This window comes from Marmota marmota, unplaced genomic scaffold, assembly GCF_001458135.2.
Source record: "Marmota marmota marmota unplaced genomic scaffold, marMar, whole genome shotgun sequence".
In the NCBI taxonomy this organism is placed as follows: Eukaryota; Metazoa; Chordata; class Mammalia; order Rodentia; family Sciuridae; genus Marmota; species Marmota marmota.
The window spans coordinates 15,648,828-15,672,947 of record NW_026000019.1 but is presented as its reverse complement, the minus strand read 5'-3'; the positions used below and the strand labels follow the sequence as shown (position 1 = coordinate 15,672,947).

Here is a 24,120-nt window from a genome sequence, read left to right as displayed (position 1 = left end):
TCTACATAGAGCTGTCCCTTGGTATTGAGGAGATTGGCTCCAGGCTCCTCTCAGAGAATACCAAAATACACAGATGCTCAAATGTTTTATATACATATGTATAAAATGGTGTAGCATTTGCTTATAACCTACTGACATCCTTTACATGATCTCTAGATTTCTTATAATACCTAATACAATGTAAGTGCTATGTAAATAGTTGTTACACTGTATTGTTTAGGGAATAATGAGGAGAAAAATATTCTGTACATATTCAGTACAGATATAAAATTTTAACAATCTTTTAAATATTCAGTTGGCTGAATCTACACATGCAGAACCCACAGATATGGACAGCTAACGGCACTGTTTTTTCCCCTGTATATTCATATCTATGATAAATTTTAATTTATAAATTAGACACAGTAAGAGATTAATAATAATACCTAATAATAGAATGACTGCCATGATATACTGTAATAATAATCATGTGAATGTGGTCTCTCTCTCAAATTCTACAGGGCAGGTGGCATACACAGTATGGATACTGTGGACAAAAGGGTGATTCACTTCCTGGATAGGACAGAGTAGGGTGATGCATGATTTTTTAACACTGGGCAAAAGGGCAACTTAAAACTCATGAAATGCTTATTTCTGGAATTTTTCATTAATACTTTCAGACCATGTTTGATGGCAGATAACTGAAAGTACATGAAGCAAAATTGTGGATAAGAGGAGCTGCTGTGTAAATCAAAGTGTAGGAGAGATGAGGCCAGAACACTGGAACTTTGTACTGGAAAAGAAATGGAATCTTGTTCTGCAGGAGCCTGGGAGGTCTTTTTAAAAGATTTCAGGCAGATTAGTAATGTGATTAAATTGGCCAATGTGGCAGAGTAGAGATGAGGAGGGGAAAGGCTAGCAGCAGAGATGGATCAGGCTGGCTCCGCAGTGAAGCGGCAGGGCCCGGAGGAGGAGAGCCAGGGGTGGAGCCAACACTCAGAAATGACCTAAAGACAGAAATGACCTAAGAAGGCAGAGAATGAGGGAGAGAGCTGGGCTCAGGGCGTCTGAGCTTCTGGCTGGAGCAACTGGGTTAATAGTGGTACTATTCACACAGAATAGCGAAAAATGCAGGCTGGTAATAGGGCATAAGCTGAAATGAGCATACCCTGGTGAAGAATCCACGTGAGTCTTTAAGAAAGAGTTTCTGTCCTCAGAGGCTGCAAAGAGCCTTAGGAAGGTCCTCAGTCCCAGGTGACACTGGCAGGAAGATCATTTCCTGCCTCAGTGGCTCTCCCTGCCCCTCCCTCTGCCTTCCTGTGGATGGAACATTCCCTCCATCCTGCCTCTGAGCTGAGCGTCCTTCTCCACTGATCTGGGCTCCCTCCCTGGCATTATGGCCACACTGTTGCCCCAGAACCAAGGCACCAAGGAGATCCCACAGCTGCCACCGACTCGAACTCCACATTGTTAAAGACTCAAAAGAGAGAAAGCCTTTCAGTTGTTTTTATAGTTTTTAAAACTTTCTTAGCTTGATATTTGATAATAAAGTTCAGGAACATCAAGAACTAAATAAAAATAAAACCACAAGCAGTGGCTTCTCCCTGTGAGAGCCTTGTGCTTGTCCTCGCCTTGCTAATTCAGCTGTCAGTATCAGAACCCAGCTTTCCAGGTGAGTGCGTGGGCACCGGCTGGGGAGGCAGGTGGAGAGGTGGGAGGGGATGGCTCTCCACCTTCTCTGGGGGAATCCTGGGGAAGTACAAGTACAAGGAGACTGGGGGATGGGTGTGGGCAGCTTCCCCACAGGGTGACCAGGCAGCCTCAGCCCTCACAACAACTGGACACAAGGCACTCTCCTGAGTCATAGGAGGTGCCCAATGAGAGACTGTCTCCTCAGCTGGTCCATCACTACAGGATCACAATTGTAACATTTAGCTAGAACCTCATGAAGGGACCAGATTGAAGACACATGCAGCCTAGGTCCCCCAGTCCTCTCTCATTGCCATCAAGGCTCTGAAAATGCTCTCCAGAACTCACCCGGGATCCTGCAGTGGAGAGCAGGACAGGCCCCAGGAAGGAGGCTGCTGTCACAGTGTGTGGGAGGATGCTACCAAAACCCTGCTGGGAGGGCCTCAGTGGCAGGAGGGCGGAAATGTGAGCAGAGACTGGGCAGGGATCTGAGGACTCAGGAAACGGGGGAAAGGAGTGACCAGAACCTCACTCTATGAACTGAGAAGTACAGGTCTCCAGACAGAGCAGCTCCTGTGCCTGGATGGCATCAGAACAGCTTTCACAGACGAGCAGCTCTGTCTCCAGCACCCCAGGGCTTTCCTCTGGCACCGAGGTCATTGGCCTCAGAGATGAGCAGCCATCTCCATCCTCCGACTCAGGATCACAAAGCCAAACTCCAGAGAGCTCAGGCAGACCGTGGAGTGAGTGAACCCAACAGGGGGAAGCAAAAAATCCCTCACCTGAATCTCACTGTTGATAGGAACCTGGACGCAGCAAAGAATTCCCTGTCACCAGGGAGCCTGCAGTGGGAGAGGATGAGGATGAGGCCAGAGGCAAGAAGGCCAGGTGGGAGGGGTGGTGACTCAGAGGGTTCGTGCCTGGCCTACATGGGGCCACCCCTTACACCATGTCCACGCAAGAGCCTGGGTGTCCAGAGGCTGCCACAGCTGATTATCAGGGTTCACTATCTAATTTTTACATGATGTTTACCAATTTTTGTTTTGAATTTTTAAATCATACAAATAAAACACTTGGGTAGGTTGCATTCACCTTGCAAGAAATTAATTTAAAAACCTCTAACTTGGTCTAACCTTCCTTATAGTGAGGCAACAGGCCTATAAAGAAATGACCTGTCCTCTGTTATACTGTGAATTGGGGCAAGACCACACGTGGAGCCCAGCTGTCCCCAAACCACGGGTCCCTGCCTCTCTGGTCATTCCAGTCTTCCTCTGAGTGCCTCAGCCTCTCTCCTCACTCTCAGCATCTGTTTTTGCCTCTTGTGCTGCCCCCTGGCTGTCAATGGCAACACTGCAACTCCCCATCAGGAGCCCTCTAAACCACACAGGGTTCACCTGCACACAAACACACACAAAAACTTACCCAGTCCTTCAGGGTAAGTCCAATATATTCACATCCTAATCCTCAGAACCTGAGGATGCTATCTGATTTTGGAAAAGGGTCTTTGCAGATATAATTAAGTTAATGTCGAATGAGATCATTCTGGGTTATCCCAGTTGGTCCTGGATTCAATGACTAGTGGCCTTATGAGAGGGAGGCAGAGGAAAACATAGAAGAGGAAACAGTGTGATCCTGGGCACAGACCGAAGTGATGTGGGCATAAGTCAAGGAATGCCAGCAGCTGTGGGAGTTCAAAGAGGCAAAGAACCGGATTCCCCGGCAGGCCTCCAGAGGACGCGCAGCCCTGCCAGCCAACACTTTGATTCCAGACTCTGGCCTCTAGAACTGTGCAAGGACCAGCTGTGCTCTTTGAAGCCACCTAGTTTGTGGTACTTTGTTACAGGAGCCACAGGAAACTCTAACAGGACACTTCCTTCTGCTAAATGCTGGGAGTGTCCTGTCACATGGACGATAACAACAACTACCACTTGTTGGGCACTTCATCCATACCAGGGACATATGTTGGCTCCAACCCTCTTGGCACCTTTTAGAACAGGAGTTATCTTCTCTCCCAGCCCTTTCCACCACCTGTTATGTTACACAAACTGGGGAACTGACACATTGAAAAGCCACACAGCTCCTAAGCACTGGAGCCAAGATTCCAACCCACACTCTATTCTCACTACGTTGCCTATGCAGAAGCCCCTGGAGGAAGCTTATGTAATACATGGTAACCTCCCGCAGCTCCAAAGAGTGGCACTTGTGGTTGGGGTTTCCCTATCCTAACAGAATCATTTTGGCGAACAATGGTCAAGTTTCTAAGACTTATTGTTTTAAGTCAAATTATGTCAATAAGTATTAAGAGGAAAAAGTTGAGCCGGGTGCACAGTGCTGTGCCCTGGGCACACAGCTCAGGCAGAGCTGGGTAAATGCACACCCAGATGCCGGAATTGCTGGACCATACCCTGAGGTGAACCACCTCGAGGACAAGCCCTGAAGGATCCTGCACTGATAACTTCATCCCTTCAGACCTCTGGTCACGGCTGCCACAAAGTCACGACTTCCCTCTAGCACAGCAGAGGCAAACCACAGACTAGCCCAAAGCAGAACAGGCTTAATGAAGGTGAAGGGAGTTTCCTGGAGACACTTGAGTTTTAACTAGAAATACTTTAGGGAGTAGATTCTGATCCAGAAAAATGAAACCTAAGCATGGATTTTAAATATTAAGCTTTTCTTAGATAATTAAGTTAATCTCTCTTGAGTCTCAGTTTGCAAATCTATAAGACCTTAAGGGTAGACATGCTGTGTACATATGTGGAACAGTGTCTGGCACATATATGGTTCTCAATAAAAAATGATTGTTAAATTATTATTGTTGTTACTGCTGGTAATTGTCCTTGGCTTGCTCCTTGCCTTATCATACACATTTTTGATTCAAATATTCTGTAAAGAGGATATCGTAAAAACCATCCCATCACCAGCTTAATTTCTCTTTTTCATAGTTATATAAAGAATTGCAATTCCACAGCAGAAATAAGCACCCTTTCAAATTATCCTTTAAAATAACTTGTTGCAAGCAAACATCAATTCACTCCACGTATAATATTCTTTCAATTGACTTGGAGATATGAAGGCAGACTTGTTAGAGGAAGAAAATCTATAAAGTTCTGCACTCATCCATCCACCAAATATTTATGGAGGGACATCTCCAGAATCAATGCAAAGTGCTATAATTACCCTAGGAGCTACAGAGGAAATGTCATGGGATTATAAACAGAAAAGTTAGTTAATTAAAAAATTAAGAGTGGATTCACAAGAGGGAGAATTCCCTTTCCATAAGATGTGGAGTGGAGGGGGCATGGATGAATGGAGCCGAGGAAAGCCCTGCCTGAGGGGAGCCTCTGAGAGGAGAGAGCCTTCTGGATGAAGTTTAGGGCGAGGCCACATTTCCATGTGGGAAGCAAGGGCTTGTAGTAAAAAATGATGGAGACAAAGGTGTAGGGACCCGTGGGAAGCCGCAAACGAATCCCTTGTGATGGGCAAAGCATATATAAAAGTGAGCATTTGCTTTAACTTCGGAAAAGTGGGTAGTAGAGGCCTCAAATAAACGTGAGAACCCTGTGGGTTAGATGAAGGAGTCCCTGGCCTCCTTAGTGGAGAAATGCTACCGACTCAAGTGGGCACTTTGAATTTAAAGTGTGTGGCCTTTGCTGGTACGAACACAGGCAGAGAGACCAGTTAGGAGGCTGTTTCAATGATCCAGGTGAGAAGAGAATGAAGGCAGAAGTGGGGCATGAGAAGGGGAGGGGCTGAGGATGGAGTGGGGGTGGGAGGAGGAGGGGCTGAGGATGGAGTAGGGGTGGGAAGGGGAGGGGCTGAGGATGGAGTGGGGGATGGGGAAGGGGAGAGGCTGAGGATGGAGTGGGGGATGGGGAGGGGAGAGGCTGAGGATGGAGTGGGGGATGGGGAGGGGAGAGGCTGAGGATGGAGTGGGGGTGGGAAGGGGAGGGGCTGAGGATGGAGCAAAGCCAAGAGAGGATCAAGGCTGGGGGCAAGGTCTAACAGGCCAGGGCAGAGGGAAGGCAAGGATGACGCTGAAGCTGTAAATCCCAATGCCTGGTAACTCTTCTGTGGTAGCCTAAATAAGGAACATGGAACAAAGGGTAGAGTTTTCTGGAAGAAAAGATAGATTTATTTTAGGATGCCTGGAAATGTTCATTATGCCAAATGGAAACAGAAAGAAGAAAGCTTGGTCCTGGAAACTGAGAAGCATGGATTTCTACATACAGTAACAGGGAAGAGCCTTGAGAAAGCTTGAGATTGCTAAACAAGAACAGAAAGAGAAAAGAAGGAGGTGTGGACAGACTCTGAAGGCAACATCTAATTTCATGGATTTAGGAGTAAAATAACACGCAGAGAAAGAACAATTGGAAAGGTAAGAAGGAAATAAAATTGGTCCAAGTCTTTTCCTCTGTATTCATCAGGGTTCTCCAAAAAAACGGAACCAATAGAAGACAGATGAGGAGAGAACGGATACAGACGATCTGGATACAGATGTATGGGAAGGGGCTTCTCAGGGGATTCGGCTCATAGGCTCTTGTGATGGTGGAGGTTGAGAAGTCCCACAATATGTCATTTGCAATCTGGAGAAACAGGGAGTCTGGTATTGGCTCAGCCCAAGACCTAAGGCCTGAGAACCTGAGGGGCCTCGAGTGCAAGTCCTGGAATCCAAAGGCTGGAGATCCTGCAGTTCTGATGTCCAGATGCAGGAGAAAAGGACCCAGCACCAGAGGAGTAAGGAAGACACCCCTTTATTCCTCTTTATTATTCTATTCAGTCTCTTAACCAAGTGGTTTGTGGACCCTTACACTGGGCAAGAGTGGACTTTCCTTACTCACTCTCCTGATTCAAATGCCAGTCTCTTCCAGAAACACCCTCATAGACATACCAAAAAATAACATGGGTATTTACAGCTATGGGGGTATTCCTTAGCCCAGTCAAGTTGACACCTAAAATTAATCATGAGCATCTCTAAAGCCTTTGAAAATGAGAAGTTAGAGTTACTTTAAAGGTCAGAAGCCTAGAGAAAGCTGTGTCTTTGCCATTACTGTTCCCTGTCTGAGATGCTTGGACCCATGTTTTATTACAGGGATCCTCACTCTCCATTTCTGTCACCCCCTAGTCATGTGGTCAGGCGTGGGGCATTCTCCAGACGCTTGATAATGGGCACCAGGGCTAGTGCTAAGGCACAGCGAGGGGACTGGCTCTGGTGAGTGTGGATGACCTTTCTCTTCTCAGAGAGGCAAGAAGGAAAGTCCTCTAGGCTCAGCACCTAGCCTGCACAGGCTCTCCAAAGGAAACATTTGAGACCTAAAATAAATAAATAAACCTCTAAAATGTGAAAAGGGGAAAATTACTGAAAAAAATAAATGTTTAAATATCTACAAAAGTTATACCGAATAGTCAACTATAATTCAAGTCAAGTCTTCTATAATCAAGTATAAATTTGATTTAATGTGGGAAGTGGGTACATAAAATATGTACATAATATATAAGTGTGTTTGATATAGTTTGAGGCGATGCATCCAACAGTACGCATGCCCAGATCCTGCAAAGAAATATAATCATCCTGAGACAAGACCATCCAAGAAATTTTGAAGGAGAGAAAAGGGGAAAAAAACCAATGTATATTTTACTGACCCTCTGAGCTGGCCACTCTGTTTCATATAGTCACTTAAATAGAGGCATATGATTAAGGTAAAGACTGAGAAATTAATCCCATAGAAATGTTGTCTTCCTCAAACCTTATTTTTACTTAATTAATCCTTGTTTCATTGGTAGTAATGACTGACAGGTGGGTCTATCAATCCTGCCCTTGACCATGAGGAACAGCATCCTCAGTCATCTCCAATCCTAGCATTCTAGCGCTCTCAACCACACCCTCAGAAGGAAGTATTTAATTCTTATAAAAGCTTGAGGGTATAAACAAACAAGCTCTTGACATTTGGGGAGAAATAATTATGATATTTTCAGAAACAAGATATGACTTGCCAGACCATTAAGGGCTTGTAGATGACAACTTCCAGCCTATAGCAGATCTATATGGTTCTTCTTGTTTTCTTTACAAAATGCATTAACAGAGAAATGGGGATGTGGCTGCTGAAAAGATGCTACCCCTGGATGAGGCCCTGAGGGAATTTTACAAAGAGCAAGAGGCAAGCTGATCAAGACAAGCAATGTCTTTATCCTTAAAAAAAAAAAAAAAAAAAATCAGTGGAGTTTTTAAATTAATTTCAGACTTAAAAATTATTAAAAATGGAACTATATGCACAAAATATAATCCCATATATGAAAATGACAACCCAGAATCCTATTTCAGACCCAATTTTCAGTACATGGAAGTTGTTTGTGAGCATCGGAATCACGTTAGGCTATTCTTGTTAAAATTACACAGTCTGTGGAGAAAATTAACTTTCTGAAGTATCACGTAGGTGAAAACATTACAGGCCTTTTTGAAGTTAACGTTCAATTTCCTAAAATATAGAGCTAGGTTTTCCTAATAATGTGTAAATAAAATAGGCATCATCTGTATTAAATGTATGTAAATTTAAACCATATATTTTAATATAATTATGGTATGATGATTTTATATTATGTATCTGACATTCTATCATTTTCTTTACATGTGCATCTTTCTCTCTGCTTGTGTAAATGAAAAAGCTCACTGATGTTTTATCAATGTGTCTCCGAGAGGCAGAGGCAACCGCCTTCCCTGGCAATCAACCACCTTCACATTATTTTCAAATTTTCATCATGAAATTGCATTTATGAAACCAGGAAAGCCACAGGGGTAGGTGGGTGACTATTTCCAGAAACCCAGTGAAGAGACAAAGATTAACTCAGAACCCAGAGTTCATTTCAAGGAACAAATACAGGCCAGGATTAATTTTCTGAATAATCAAGCAGAATCTCAACCTCATGTGCCATTTTTGATATAAAGACGTGGCTTGGAGTCTCTCCCTTCCCTGAAACAGCACCAAAAAATCAGGAGTGCGTGTCAGCCTTCTCAAAGCACCTTGGAGCTGGCAGAGGGACAGCAATCGTGCAGAATGACAGGGACAGTAGCAGACTGCTGGCCAGTAATTGGCCCATCTGCATTTAATGGCCCTCTCTGCTGACTTCCATTTTGTAGAACTTCTATTAATGATCAACAGGCTCTGTATAAAGTACTGACTGAGCTTTTAAAACTTTTTAAACTACTTAGAGCCACTTACACATCTGGGGGAAATTCCATTTGCAGAATCCAAGTTATTACATTAGTTGGGTGAATATGCATTTTAAGAATTACAGGTAAAACCTGGTCATTTAAACAGCTGACCAGGCTTGAGAATGCTGGGACTCTAGGTACAAAAGAAAGTTCTTAATTGGGGCGTTGATTTGCGTGATTGAAGTGATTCCCATGGTGCTCTGCTCCCACCTGACCATAAAACTCTCCAGACCTTGGAGGAGGGTCACGTCAATAAGCAGAACATACACCCTGCTCCCTCAGGCCAGGGGCACTGCCAGGCTATCTGGTGACCTGTGCTCTATCAGGTCGAGTGTTTTCCTTTGGTGTTTAGTTGGGGAAAGGTTGAGTTAGAGCATCACTTTCCAGACTTTTGATGCACTCATTCAGCTGACAGAAAGGATGTGGTGGGAAGCCAAAGTGTGGATGGGGCAGGAGTTCAGAGAAGAGGTTTCTAAACCTGTGGCTAACCAGCCATATACTACTAATTAATCAAATACTACTAATGAATCATGTCCTCTCTCCAGTCCAGAACATCCCCTGTTAGAACCAAGGTGAGGACCTGGGGAAGGGGTCTTGGTCATTTAGGCTAGACCACATCCTCACTACCCACTCTATAACATCACCTCACTAGCCCAAGGGACAGTCACATAATTACCTCTATATCCCATGTCATTTGTGCCTGGGGACCTTCCCCTTTGAGTGGCAATAAATTTTAAAATTGGGAGTATCAAGTGCAAACAAACAACAGAAGCTCCCCAAGGCTGCTGGGCTGGGGAACTCAGGCAGAGAAGGGCTTGTATGTACCTTACGTTTGTAACGTTCAACAAATGGAAGACCCCCCAAGGAATTCCAAGGAAGAGTAGGAGTCTCTGCAGAAGAAGATGGATGTGGCCCTGGGATCCCAATTTGCTGCAATTTCAAACATTGTTTCAGCCCTCAGGACAGAGAAAGTGATCCATTGCAACTGTCAAAAAAAAAAAAAAAAAAAAAAAAANTTGGGCTGATGAGGAAAATAATGTGAAATTTTAAATAAGTAAACTCACCATGACCATGAAGGAAGAGGACCACCATAGAGATGCTGACACCCCCAGTGTCTGCACGCTGCTGTGAAGTCGTTGTAATATCACATGTATGTACAATATGCATAGAGATTTTAGAGAGGTTAAGTCAGTGGACAGAGGGCTAAGTAAACAAATGGATGTGCACCTTAGAGATTATGGTGATTGGTCACAATTGTGTATATCCAAGCAAGACTGCAGCCTTCATACCTGACACATTATGACCAGGGGATAGTAAAGCACAGAGGTTTTGAAAAGGGAAACTCAGAAAGATTGAGCCAATTACCATGTTACTCAATTCTTAAGCTTCAATTTCTTTATCTCTTTAAAGTGGGAATTCATGTTAGGGTCCACCCCTTGGATTATAAGGATTACAATGCATGGGAAGCACTTAGCTGCAGATAACTTCAGTTAGAGCTCAGTTACGTGGTCACCTCTTATCTAAGGTTTCTCTTTCCATGGCCCTAGTGACCTATGATCAACTGAGGTCTGAAAACACTAAGTGGAAAGTTCCAGAAATAAAAAAGTATATTTTAAATTACACACTGTTCTGAGTAGCATGATGAAATCTCACAACATCCCACTCCATCCCCAGCCAGGACATGAATCATCCCTTTGTCCAACATGTCCACACAGTATAGGCTACCTGCCCGATACTCATTTGTAGCCATCATGCTTATTAGATTGGCTGTTATGACTATCACAGTGCTTATGTTCAAGTAATCCTTATTTTACTTATTAATGGCCCCAAGAATACTGATACAAAGGGACAAGGACATAAAATCATGGAAGTATAGATCAACTCTGGTACTACATGGCAGTGCTGAGCATATAGGGAAAAGCCAGTACTGTACACATAAGGTTTGGTACTATCCACAGTTTCATACCTCCAGCAGGGTCTTGGAGTGTGTCCCCCACAGAGAGGGAGGGACTGCTGTACACGTTGTTTTGGTTAGTGCTGCCATTCTGTTCTCATGTAAACACACATCAAGGAATCAAGTCAAGCTACAGGCAGTGCAATTGATTTAGGCAAATACCTGTACTCTAACCTGGAGTCATGGACACACGAGTGGAAACCAGACGTTGGTACATGTCACTTGGCAGTTGGTACTAGCCTTAGTAGATGAGTTCTGAGCTCTGTTGTACTTAAGCACAGTCATTTAGTGTACTTGTACAGTCTGCAATACATTTTGGCAAAGGACCACTCATTTTGGCCTCTTACATTGCCGAATGGTCTCATGAAAGCATGGTGTTTGTTAGTCCTGGGCCCTGGGTGAGTCCCTCTTTTCTACTTATAGTGCTTAATGATTGTATGGAATAATGGGCTTTGTTGTAGCAGGTTCATGCATGCACATCATCTCTACTTCAGTCATACCCACCACCCCTATTTACCCTCCCCTTTCCCCCGACCCCCTTTCTTTTCCCTAATAGTCTTTCTTCTACTTTGATGGCATCTTTTTTGGTGTGTGAGGTGCTGGGGATCAAACTCAGGTTTCGTGTACATAGGTAGATGCTCTGCTGCTGAGCTAGCTACGTCTCTAGCTGGGTGAGACTCTTCCTAGGTAGGGTGGTGCCCAGGCAGAAGCTGTTCTCCAGCATCTCCTACATGCACTCCAGCAGTCCCCAAGGGGAATAGGATGGGCGCCTCAACACAGCCTTCTTGGTCTCCCAGAAGTGCAATTCAAAGGGCACCCCAACAGCACACATGCAATCCAGGAAAGAGAAGCAGGGTGTCCCTCGCCTGTGCTGCCTCTGGTGAGATGGCAGCAGTGGGGGCTCCTTTCAGGGACAGTGTTATGACACCCACATATTGATCAGCCAGCCCTGAGAGCAGAGTGGAAGGGGAGACTGCAAAACTCATTTCACAAGAAGGCGGCTTTCAAGAGGCTAAAGAGCAGCTTGCAAATTATAAGTACATTTAGATTATTATTATTATTTGTGTCAGAGATCAGAATTCCTTAAAGTAAAATGAGCAGTTAATGGGCTACTTTGTGGTTTATCCTTGTACCATCATTAAATGTGAGAGTGGGTATGCGTGTTCCCCTAAGTACGCTGGGAGGCAAGATGGTTTCGGTTGCTTTTGTATTTATTGTTGTTATTGTTGTTTCATTAGCAGCTGATGAATTATTCCTAAGGAATTATCAAAGGCACTAATGATGTCTGGAATCCTCTTTTCTCCTCAGTAGCTCAAGTGTAGAAGACTTCACGATTTCAGGTAAGCCTCTGGAGGTTTTAATCATTTCTTCTAGCCTGACTTGACCTTTGTCACCTCTACAGAAGGCAGGAGGCTGAGGCTGGGTGTGAGCGGAGGGGACGTTTGATGGCAGTGGGAACAGCCCTTTCTGCTCCTCCAACACTAGGAGAAGAAGCTCCAGGAAATCAATCCACACCACATCTCCTGCTCCTTTGTCCTTTTAGATGCAACTGCTTAAATTAGCTTTAAGTTCCCTGAGGGTAGGAAAAAGGTCTATTTTCAAACTGCGTGCAGGATCTAGCACCTCGTTTAATCAATGTTAAATAGTAACAGTGCATTTTAATTGGCCTACTTTCAGAGCATCAGATTAAATTATTCTGCTAATTAATTGGTTGATCTCATATTTCACTTTTATTGTCAGGTTATTATTTTTCCCTTTAGGGCTCAAGACACCACTGACAGTTCAAATACTTCTTCATTAATTATCAGGTCTTAGATTTTGCATAATTTTATTATAATTATTTTGATACCATATTTATTGAGCACCAGCCTGTATTAGGAGCAGTTAAGAACAGAGAATTAGTTGGAACTGCTCTCACTAATCTCCCCGTCAGGTCACCGCTCAAAATCCAATGGACTTGGCTTGGAAGAGCAGGGCCTTCAATTAGGTTTAATTGGTCAGACATTAAACTAGTTTCATGTAAGCGATCAATAAACATTTTACAGCATTGGACGAAGTTTCTTTTTCACCAGCCAAACGTTCCCTGTTAATTGACTCATCCCCTCTTCCCTAGATAGCTATGATATTTAACTAAACCAGTCAGACATTTTAAGAGAAAACCAGGCAAACTTGTAGGTTTCAAGAGAAAAGAAAGCAAGAGAGAGAAGGTCAGCCCATGTCAAAGGTTAAAGGAACAAAGAGCATTTAGCCTGGAAAACGGAAGATGTAGTGGGACCTAAGAGCTCCATACAACACTGAAAGAGCGTCCATAAGTAGGAAGTGGGTTTGTCTCATGTAACAAAGTCCGAGAGGTGGATAGTAAAGGGAGAGAAAAATGTGCACAATATGAGAAAACCTAAACAAATTCTTAAAATAACATATACATTGGGAACCCTAGTAATGCAGATATTACTATGGGAGTTAGAGAGGTTGCCTTTGCTAAAAGTAACTCTACTGAGATGCCCCATGGATAACTGAAAGCAGGACAAAGTTTGGCATCTCTGCCTTCGTTTTGTCACTGTCTCCTTGAACTTTGTGACCTGCTCAGTTCTGTATACAGACATGTTAATCCTTAAGGAGTGGTCATGTAAGAATTAGTAAATGCAGGTTTATTGCCCCAAATTTACCTAATCTATCTTGTCCCCCTTCATGGCTAAGTTAAGATTTGCAGGAATATTTAGGGCACCATGTCTCAGACCCTTGGAGGGGCAGCTGGAAGTCTCCAGTCATTGCCCAACACCTTTCTGGAACAGAGGCTACCTGCAGGCCCATCACCCCCCTGATGAGGGCCCCACCCTCGCCCCCCATCCAACAGGAACACTCATGTCCTAGGAACCAATTGTCCCTTCCCGTGATCACAGGACTGATAGATCCTGCATCCTGTGAAACAAACGAAGATTGCCCTCTCAGGAGACAAGCACTTCCCCAGAGCCACCTCACAGATCCAGAACTGGGTAATGATCCTCCAGACCACAGTCTGACCCCGCGTACCTCTCACGGCTGACCTGAGTTTTCTTTAGTGAAACCCACAGCACGTGTGGGCACCCTGCAGACAGGGCTGAGAGTCTTGATCTCGCGTTGGCTTCTGATAGGGCCACAAGCAATTAAAGTTGCTTTCCTGCTCTTCACCATTACCTCTCTGTTTGGTTTTGGGGGAAAGTGGCTAGGCCTGCTTTGTTGGAACCCTGAGAGACAGGCTTTTGGCCTAGGGCACTGGTAATAGTATGAAATGTAGAGTTTTAGAAATTCAACAACAATTATGATCATCTACTTTGTAAGTCATTTTTATAAGTAAAAATTAACAAATCAGACAAAGTAATGGCTGGGAAGGAATTTAATTTTAGAAGAAATTGTTTTTCTCTTATTTTTCTCCTCTTTTGTTAGTGCTAGGAATTGAACCCAGGGTGTTGCACCCAGCTCCTAGAGGTTAGTTTTCTCTATGTGTTTTGGTGTTGAGGGCCACAGCCGAGTCGGGATGACGCATGGCATTTTTGCCAGAAGTAGTGGTTGAGAGGTGATGCCAGCATGCCATTAAGATGATGACTCTTGAGCTCCCGTTGAGTTCCGGTTGAGCTCTTGAGGGGATTCCTGAAGAGTTCTCATTGGTTGGGGAAGTGCCGGAGGAGGGATTTTCCGGTTGGTGGTTCCTGGAGGAGCCGCGTGGTGTTCAGGAGAGTTCCCGGGGAGCGTGTGTGGAGTGTGCTGGTGGAGTTCAGAAATAAAGTTTGTTCCTGCTTCAGTGGCTCGTGATTTGTGCCCAGCCAGACTGCGGCATTTTGGTGCATGGTAGTTGGGGCTATAATAGAAGTAAGCAACCAAACAATTCCATTCCGCACAGCGGAGGAGGTGAGGTCAAGGAGCGGGTGGCTAAGCGTGTTGGGGATTTAGTGGGGAGGGTGAGAGTTAAAGTTTGAATCTAAGTGCAGAGGAGACTTTGGAGGGCGTTAAGCAGCGAAGACATCATCTGATTTGCATTTTTAAAAGATCACTCTGTCAGCTGGGTGGAGAATGGATTATGGAGGAGGAAAAGAATGGAAGTAGAGAGACCAGCTCGGAGACACTAGTGTGAGGCAGGTGAGCTGTGGGGGTGAATAGATCTGGAGAATGTTCTGGAAGTAGAATTGCTGCTAGATAAGAAGCGAGAAATTGAAGCAGGCATTCTTAACCAGTGATGGCTTCTAAAGGCTCCTTTTACCCTAAGGTTGTGATATGTATGGAAAATTTGGGTGCAATGACTCTGTGTCCTCCATCTAGTTTCTGCTACTATCAGAAGCACTTATGTGAACACCAATAGTGATTATGGGACCGAGAGAGAGCACAGCGACTAGGAAGGCAGAGGTGTTCTAGTGTTTTCTTCATCCCTGTACCCCTGGTGCCCAGTATAGTAGCTAGCAAATAATCAGAACCCAATAAGGGTTTGGTGAACAAATGAGTAAGAAACACTAAAACTGTAGCCTTTTAAACCTACAGTTGATATTCAAACTAATTTGTCCCCAATAAAGCCACTTGCTCCCGTTGTAATGTAAGAGTCGTACTTGGCGACTTAAGTCACTTACCTATGTAGGCGTCAAAGCTCAGAAGCTGAAAGAGGCCAGAATGCTGTGTTTCTCAGACTCACAAGTCTTGGAATCGTCTTCTCTGGCTCAGCTATGCCAAGTCCTCCAAGGGAAGAAAAATTACAAACAAAATCAGAACAAATCCCAAGCGAATGTGCTAACCAAAACCATTTGAATAGCCTGTGCTCCTATGGAACGTGAGGGACGGTTCTGCCAGATTGCACTGTGAAGGCCAGGCCTGGCTCTCTGCAAAGCCCGCAGGAAGGGTCAGTGGACCCATAACACCTAAGTCCACTGCGGGTGAGGAGAATATACCCAAGGTGGCCTTAATCTACCCTGAGGAGGTGTTCAGCGTGGCTGGAGAAGTCCTTGTTCTTGTGATTCTCAAGGGGCGCGGCCTGTCGTGCCAAGGTCTCTACTGACCTGACTTTGCATCTTTATAGAAAAATTGCTTCCTGGTTTTAGCAGCTTTTTTTTTTTCAATGTGTAACTGCTCCACAGGCTCCAAAGACCCAACGGTGCCTTTCTGGAGGCTTCTGTGCTGGCTCTTACCTCTCCTCCTGTCACTCCATGGGGGGTTTCCTTTGTTTCCCCTCCTCCTAGAGTTTATCCACCACTCTGAACCACAAGACAGAGGGGGGGACAATGACAACGGAACAGTAAACTTTGCTGACAACAAACACAAGTTGTTGCCAAGGCAAACGAGCAAGAGCGTCCCTGCATCCAGCCGCCACAGTGTGAAGTGAGTTTCAGAGGAGGAGATGGCTTAAGGGGTAAGGAGACCCTTTGGGGAAAAGCTGCCTTAATGAAGGAGCCAGCGAGTTGCCATTCCTGGCAATGTCTCTCTCTCCCTTTCTCAACAAAGAGAGGAGCTCTCAAAAGCCCCAGAAGACAGGCAGCCTGGGCCAACTCGGTGGGATCTAACAGGGTTCTGTTCAATTAGTCCCTCTACAGGCAGATCAGAACCACTGTGCTTCTGGGTAGCAGCAGAGGTGAGACATTCGGGCGAGGAGACACGAAGAAAGGGGACAGGGCACAAAGCACTTCTGAACCACTGTGCACCCTCTAAATAGCAGTGATTGCCTTTATTTATCTAGCGCCTCTGTCCAGGAAGCTGCACGCACAGCACAGACACTACCTCCCCAGGCTTCCCAGCACCCCTGCGAGCGGAGGATCAAGGACGGGGATTATTTTACAGATGGGAGAACTGGCACTTGGAGGCAGTGTGTGTGCCAAGGCTCCTTCAGAAGGCAGCAGCACAGCCAGGAACAGGATGCAGGTAAAAATAACAACAATACATTTTTCTTTTTTTAATTGCTTCTTAGCATCTTCCCTGCTGGATTGAGATCTGTTTCACAAAACTACTTGAAAGAGTCAGAGTCTTTGATTCTCCCCAGCAAAAGTGAACTTTTACATTTGGAAGGCGGTTGTTGAAGCCCCCGGCCCTGCGGCCCGAAGGCATCAAAGGTGGGCCTCGGACTCCATTTATCAACCTGAGGAGCACCAGACGAACCCCGCAGATGCTCTGCAGTTCACTCTCTGGTTTCACGGAAGTACTTTCAGGAGATTCATTTTGGTACCTCCCAACCATGGGGAGGCTCCATCTGGGCACCTTAATCAATCAAACAAATGTTTATTGATTTCCTACCATGCTCAGATCTAGTGCCACAAATGAACAGCCAACATTGCCCGTGGTCCTCACCTGATCAAACTGCTGTGCACTTAGCACAGCGCCTTTTACAGAGGCCGCGTGACGAGCACGAGGTGCCCAGGAAGGATTGAAGAGAAGATGAACAGGAAGTCACCTTGCTGGTGGCAAAAGAGGGCACGTTAGGGTTCTGAGGAAAGGAGGCTGTTGTGGCCTGAGGTCAGGCAACCATGACCAAGAAGGGAGTCCTTCAAGGGTCAGGGATCTGTGATTGGAATGAGATGGTGCCAGCACCAGACAGAGTCGACCCTGGACACCCTGGGTGCTTCGGCTCTCCAAGAGTGAGCTTCAGAGACAGGACAGGGCATGCTGAGTTGTAAATGTGTGTTTGCCTTCGGGTTGCCGTTCCCTCCCAAGACCCAGTCCCTCCTGGTAGAACCACGCTGCTCTCAAGGCTGCACCCCCAGCACCTCACCCTAAATCTGGAGCAGAACAAGTGATCATGACAGTATAGTCATGACTGGACAATAACAGTATAATGGTAAAGTCCAACGCTACGGTCCATACACCAAGGACAAAGAGTCGGTGATAAGTGGGTGGACCCTCGACGTTCCCATGTAGCTGAGAACTGAGTCCTGGCTCTGCCACTTACTCCCCTTGTGGCCTGAGGACAAGGCTCCAAATCTCCTTTTCTTCATTTATAAAATATGAAAGAAATATTCTTATTTACCTCAGTGGTTTTGTTAAGGATCAAGTTAAATAATGCATGGAAAACGCTCTGCAGATTGTGGCGCAGGGGACGAGTCAGGCCTGGTTGCCATGGATGGTGTAATTCAGCCTATCGTTATCCACACCTCCACCACGTGCCTTCTCATCAAGAGCTGGTGTAAATCACAGGCCAAGTGTGGCCACTAAGACAGCAGCCTAAGGTAGCAGAGGACGCTTTCTCCCAAGGTCCAGTGGTTGGAGGTGGAGCCTCGCATCAGGCTGGCCTAGGGTCCTTCCGCTGAAGGGCTTCCGGAAGATCCCGTTGGGGGACTGGTCTGGTGAGGCTGCCTTTGCCCCCAAGCTCTGTCCTCTTTCCTCAGTGTCACCACATCAAAGTGGAATCGAAAACATTCCTCTAGTTGTTTGTCCCCTCCTCACTGGAGGCCAGCTGCCACCTCCTTCCCTGGTGGCTGTGGCAGCACTTGGCCAGCCTCCCTGTCAGCTGCCCCGCTGTCCAGTCTGGATTCCACAGGCACATGGTCTTCTCCAAGCGCCATGCAAGCAGGGCACGGGCCTTTCCAGTCACCTGAAGAAGCTTCTTTTCCTAAGAGCCCCTTCATGGAGATGGGGCCTGTCGATGCCTCTGCCGCTGCAGAGCCCTGGCTGGTGGGTGGGCTGTGTGGGAGTCACCGCTCTGCCTGCCAGCTCCTTGCAGAGCAGAAAGCCCCGGCGAGGTCTCAGAGTTAAATTAGTGGGCCGGTGGTGAACTCCGCCAAGCGAGACCTCTCCACCTCTCCGCTGTTACACACAAGCTCATAAACCTCGGCCTGAGCCTTAGCCCACAAACTGCGTGGAATATGTTCCGTGACCCCTGATATAGGCAGCACCTCCAACGGTGGGCAGTCATTCACGATGTTCATCGCTCTTCTCCCTTCTTGTCCACTGGCAGCGATCTTCTCACTCACCACCCCTCTGCAGAATCCCCTTACCTACCATTTCCGACCACAAGCCCCTACCCAAGCACCCACACACCCTCACTTCTCTACACCTAGTACAACAACTTGCTACCACAGAACCACCCTCTCCAATCTTCTTCAAAAGCCATGTCTGAAAGCTGAGGGTGTAGCTCAGTGATAGACCGACAGCCTGGCACATAGAAAGCCCTGAATTCCTTCCTCAGCCCTACAAAACCAACAACAAAGAAGTCCTCTTGCTTAGGATGGTGCCCAGGGTCCTATTCAGCATGAGCCCTACCTGATGCCCTCATGTGTCCTCTTTTTCTTTTGGTACTGGGGATTGAACTCAGGGGCACTCAACCACTGAGCCACATCCCCAGCCCTATTTTGTATTTTATTTAGAGACAGAGTCTTACTGAGTTGCTTAGCACCTTACCCATTACTGAGGCTGGCTTTGAACTTGAGATCCTCCTGTATCAGCCTTCTGAGCCGCTGGGATTACAGGCATGTGCCACCGTACCCAGCTCACTGTGTCCTCTTTAATGTGGTATATTTACAGATGGGCTTCTCTTTAGCAGTAAGCAACAGGTATTGTGCATCTATTAGTCAGTTTTCCATCACTATAACAAAACAGCTGAGAAAATAAACTTATAAAAAAGTGGTTATTTTGACTCATAACTTTAGAGATTCTAGTCCATGATCACAAGCAGATTCATTGCTTTTAGGCCTCTGGTGGGGGTACCAGATGGCAATAGCAGGGAGCAAGTGGTAGAGAAAACTACTCCCTATATGGCCAAGGAGCCAGAGAGACAGAGGAAGGGGTCTGGTGTCCCACAGTCCACTTCAAGGTCATGCCACCAATGACCTAAGTACCTTCCACAGTGTCCCTCTTCATGAATATTCTGTCACCTCCCAATAGTGCCACCCTGAGGACCAAGCCTTGATCACCTGGGCCTCTAGGGGATATTCAACCTCCAAACCACAGTAGCACCTGCTACAGACCAATACCTAGGGCCATGGCAGCTGCATGGTGTCAGAGCTTTAGGCCATGCCTTCTGGAACCTGGCAATGTGGCTGACGATCAAAGAAATACACATAAAACAGCAACGTGGCTTACAGGGCCCTCCTGCCTCAGCTATCTCTCTCCCTTCCACGAGATCTACTTGCGCAGTCTGAGTGAGCTGTCCGTGGTTGGTTTTTATTCTTGTGCCCCTTTTGGGCTGTGATGTTTGTGAAGGTTTCTCCAAGTGCGTCACTTACACTCAGAGATATTTCTCTTCATAATTCTTTATGAATGCCCTGGCTCCCCACCAGAACACGGGCTGGAGGGTGTGGTAATTAGGTCCTTTCTATCACTCACAGGTGGCTACCTGCAGTGGCTTTTAGGAAGTGGCAGTGATGGAGACTGGCTGAACAAGGTCATCTGGCCTGGTTGCCACTGTCACACGCACACATGCACACGCAGAGAAGTGGCTTTGGTGAGCCCGTTGAGAATCTTTCAGAGGAGTGTTTATAAATCCTCATCAACTTCCCTGTCATCGAGGACCCCACACCTTAACACGGCACTAGTGAGAAGTGAATGTGTGTGAAGCAGGTGCCCAAGAGTCACAAAAATGGCCAGATCACACGTTATTTCCCCAGGGCCTTCTTCATGAGCCACTCCCCCACTCCCTTCTAAACAGCTCCAGAATTTGCCATTTCTTCTATGCTTTTAGCACGTAACATATGATCTCTCTGTTGTTAATTAAGTGATGCATTCATTAAAATATTTGTTGAGCATTTCTCTCCCCTGTGTGCACTAGAACTGGGCACTAGGCTCTTTTCTCCAATAGCTTACTGTGTAATGAAGAAAACAGAATAACAGTGAAATGCAAAATCCAAAGGCCACGTTCAGAAAGGGCTTCAGTGAGATCCAGTAGAGGTTAAGCTAACCCAGGAAAGGCAGATTCCCACTAGGAAATGACCTTGAAACGACCTGAGGATGAGCTGCTCTTTAGGGAGACCAAGGAGGAAGGCAGAGAGGGCTCTGTGGAGAAGAGGAGCCTCAAGATTACTACTATATGCATATTTTTTTTGTGTGTGTCAACCACATTGTAAAGTCCCAGAGGCAAAGACTAAAACACACACGTGTGGCTTCCTTGGCCCCCAACGCCAAGATCTGCGTATAAAGGATGCTCAAACCCTGCTGGCTGCGGCTAGAGAGAATTCCACGTGGACGCTGCAGTTGTCAGCCTCTGAAGACCACGGTGGCCCTCCAGTGGGAAGGGTCACTTCCGCCCAGCTGCCACTGGTAAGATGTGCTACTGTGCACGTGACAAGGAATGTCATCACCCTGACTGTCCTCGAGTGCTCAAGAGTTAGACCTGTCCACCCTGAGCCACACTCCTCTGTACCATGGACTTGCTGAGATGGGAGGCAGTGAGGGTCAGGCAGCAGCCAGGTCAGGAAGTAAAGGGAACCACAGATGGTGCCTCTCACCGGCCTCTGTGGCCAGGTTCAGGCCTGGCGGTTTGAGATACCCACCTGGCAGTGGTCTCTCTGCCCCAACTGGAAGCCCTGTCCACGAAGGCCTCCACTACAGACAGCTTCTCCTTGTTCTCACGAGGAAGGAAAAAGGTGAGATGTGGCATCCACATCTGCCTGGGCTCTCCTGTGGTCCTCCCCAGAAAGAGCAGAGAAACTGCTCAGTGAGGAGCAAACAGATGTGATCACAGAGTCTGGTCTCTGTTCCCTCCACTCAGCCTACCTGGCTCCTTTCCAAGGTCAAGGCCAAAAGCACTGCCGGGGAGGAATCTGTTCTATTCCTGCCCTACCCAGGGCAGACTGCGGGAAATAGCAAAGGCTCAGCCAGGCAAAACTACTCTCTGAAGGGTGGGATCTGGGCTCTTGGGAGATTCTGCCCATACATCTCTCCAGTCTCCCGGGGCAACATTCTTTTCAAAATCCTCTTCCACCAAGCCAGGAAATCTGTTGAGGGAAATGCAAATGACATACAGAGGGGCCACTGGGAGTAAGAAGCCCCTCCTGTCCCTCTGGGTGATGGTTACCTCCCAGGCTGCTAGTCGCCGTAGGACATAGTAAACAGTGAGGTGAAACTTACCACAGCAAAGGAAAAACGAGATCAAAGGGAATTTCATAAACAGATCTAAGATATAGACAAGAAAGTCAAGTAAAAGGCCAGAAAGCTTTAAAATGAGCCACAGATGGCTAAGAACAATTAGAAAAAATTAAAATTTGGGTTTAAAGTTTCAAATGGTTAAGGGTCCAAAAATAAGGTAGACGAGAAAGAGAAGACAGAAGGAAATAACTGGTTAGAATACCAAGAGAAGCTCATAGCTCTGGAGGGAAGGGATTAAAACATGGAAGTCGAAAGATATAAGATTATAATGAAGCTCAAATCCAAAGACAGACTTAGAGCAGTGGAGAGTGGGGGGGGGCTAATGAACAGAAAGAACCAGGGTGTGTGAAGATCTGAGAGGAGAGGACCTGGGGGAAGGGTCCCGAAGCCTCCAGCTTCAGAGCTTGGTGCAAAGGCAGCCAGCTATGGCAACCATTTCTATCTGTGCCTTTTAGAGTGTTTCTGGAAAGTTCTACTCCAGGATCAGGCTCCTTTTTCATTCTGTTGATGGGTGTAAGGTCAGGCCCCGGTGACCAAAAGGAGGCAAATTCAAAGGCGGCTGAACAAGGCTTTATTGAGCTTCGCTCCTGAGCGAGACCCTCCAGACCAACGGAGCGGAGTTGCCTGTGGGCTCAGCCAGATTGGAATTTTTATTGGGCTTAGGGAAGGAAGGGAGGGTTTAAGACAGGAAAGGGAGGTTTTTAGAGTCCCTTGTCCTACAGGGACAAGGTTGGGGGAGCTTGCTGAGCTCCAGGATTGGTCAGAAGACCCCACTGATTGACAGGTGGTTCTGTCGGCACCGGATTGGTGGTTCTTTCGAATGAGGATTGCCTGGTGCTTTGTTCCCTTAGCCACCTCAAACCAACCTAACAATGGGGAAGGAAGAGGAGGAATAGATCTTCCAGAGCTGGCCAATGTTAACCAACCTAATCAGCTCCATGACCTCAGGAGCTCCGACAATGTCACTTCTTCCCAGTCTCAGCTCTAGGACACCCTACGGTGCTGGGACAACACTGGCTGACTGCACTGGGCCGGCAGAGAGCTGACTGACTGCTGCCATTGCCTAGACACTCTGGCTCTCACCATCACCTCTGATATAAAAACTTATCAGTAGCTATGTTGGACCCAGCACATCAGAAATGGGCCAAGCCAAAAAGATGTTGCTGGGCAGAACTATCCAGAGCTGTTTCTCTCCCTTATTCTCCCCAGTGTTGACCTCTGGAACTGATCTGGCTCCCTGTGTCCCCTCTCAGAGCAACCGTGCCACCAACAATTGCCTTTTGGACCGTTGACTGAACTGATTCTCTGTCACCGCCTTGGTGACCTCATGGTGTTAATCATTTTTCTCCAGTCACGCTGGGTGTGACAGCTGCTGTTTCTTCCAGTGATGATGTCTGATTCCAACCAGTCCTCTCTCCTAGTCACAAGGGACATGGGGGAGCAAGTGTCTGGTTCCACATAAACTCATCCTGACTGCTCTGTGTGAGTGGGGGCAGGGCACCACAGGACGGGCGGCCCCTCCACTTTCCAGGATCGAGACACTTTTGAGGACAGCCTCTCATATCTCTCTTGTTCTTTATGTTCAATTAATTCTTTAAGATGTAGAGATGGCACCATGGGAGGAATACATCCTGTCACTGTTAAGATCATCTAGAAACCCTGGGAAGCTTGGGGTGTGTTAAGGCAAGGTGACGGCTACTCAGACCTGTGACACCTGACACTGCTTCCCATCTCCCCATCTGAATCGTGAGTTTCTAGATGTCACATGGAGGCTGAGTACCACAGCAGGAGAGGAAGCACATGTGTGCTGCTGTAAGTGACAACGCAGACTGAGCCTCACGTTGCTTAAAGCACAGAATGTGACATTCCTAACGTTCAGATTCAAAAACCTGGGCATGGAAATGAGGCTGGGAGGGGATATCAAGCTAGGATGTATTAGAGCTTCCTCTTGATAAACTCAACTTGCAGATGGAGCCACTAATTGAGCCCCATGTGTTGGATCCAGAGGGGTTTTGTTTTGTTTTGATGACCTGAAGCCGGAGTCAGGAAAGTGTGGTTTAATGTAGACAACATGAAGCACTGTCCTAGTTCATGGAATCTACGGAGAGAGCCCAGAGGGGTGAGATCCAAGAGGGGCCAGGCAAGTCACACAGGGCGTTGCTCTGCTAGCTAGAGCAGGGTAGCATCCCCTGGATATCTGCTGACCTCCTGGGACATCTAGGTCAAGGTGGGGGAAGGGGTGTCTTTTGTTCTTTAATCCCAGTGC

At 46.6% G+C, this 24,120-nt stretch overlaps 1 long non-coding RNA gene across 1 annotated transcript in view; it reads right to left on the bottom strand.

Annotated features, from left to right (window-relative positions):
* LOC125618653 overlaps nucleotides 1-24,120 on the bottom strand; it is an 82,261-nt gene that overhangs the window by 27,070 nt on the left and 31,071 nt on the right. The window contains exon 3 of the long non-coding RNA XR_007349993.1: nucleotides 15,425-15,527. This is a non-coding gene — a long non-coding RNA (uncharacterized LOC125618653). The remainder of the gene's footprint in view (nucleotides 1-15,424; nucleotides 15,528-24,120) is intronic.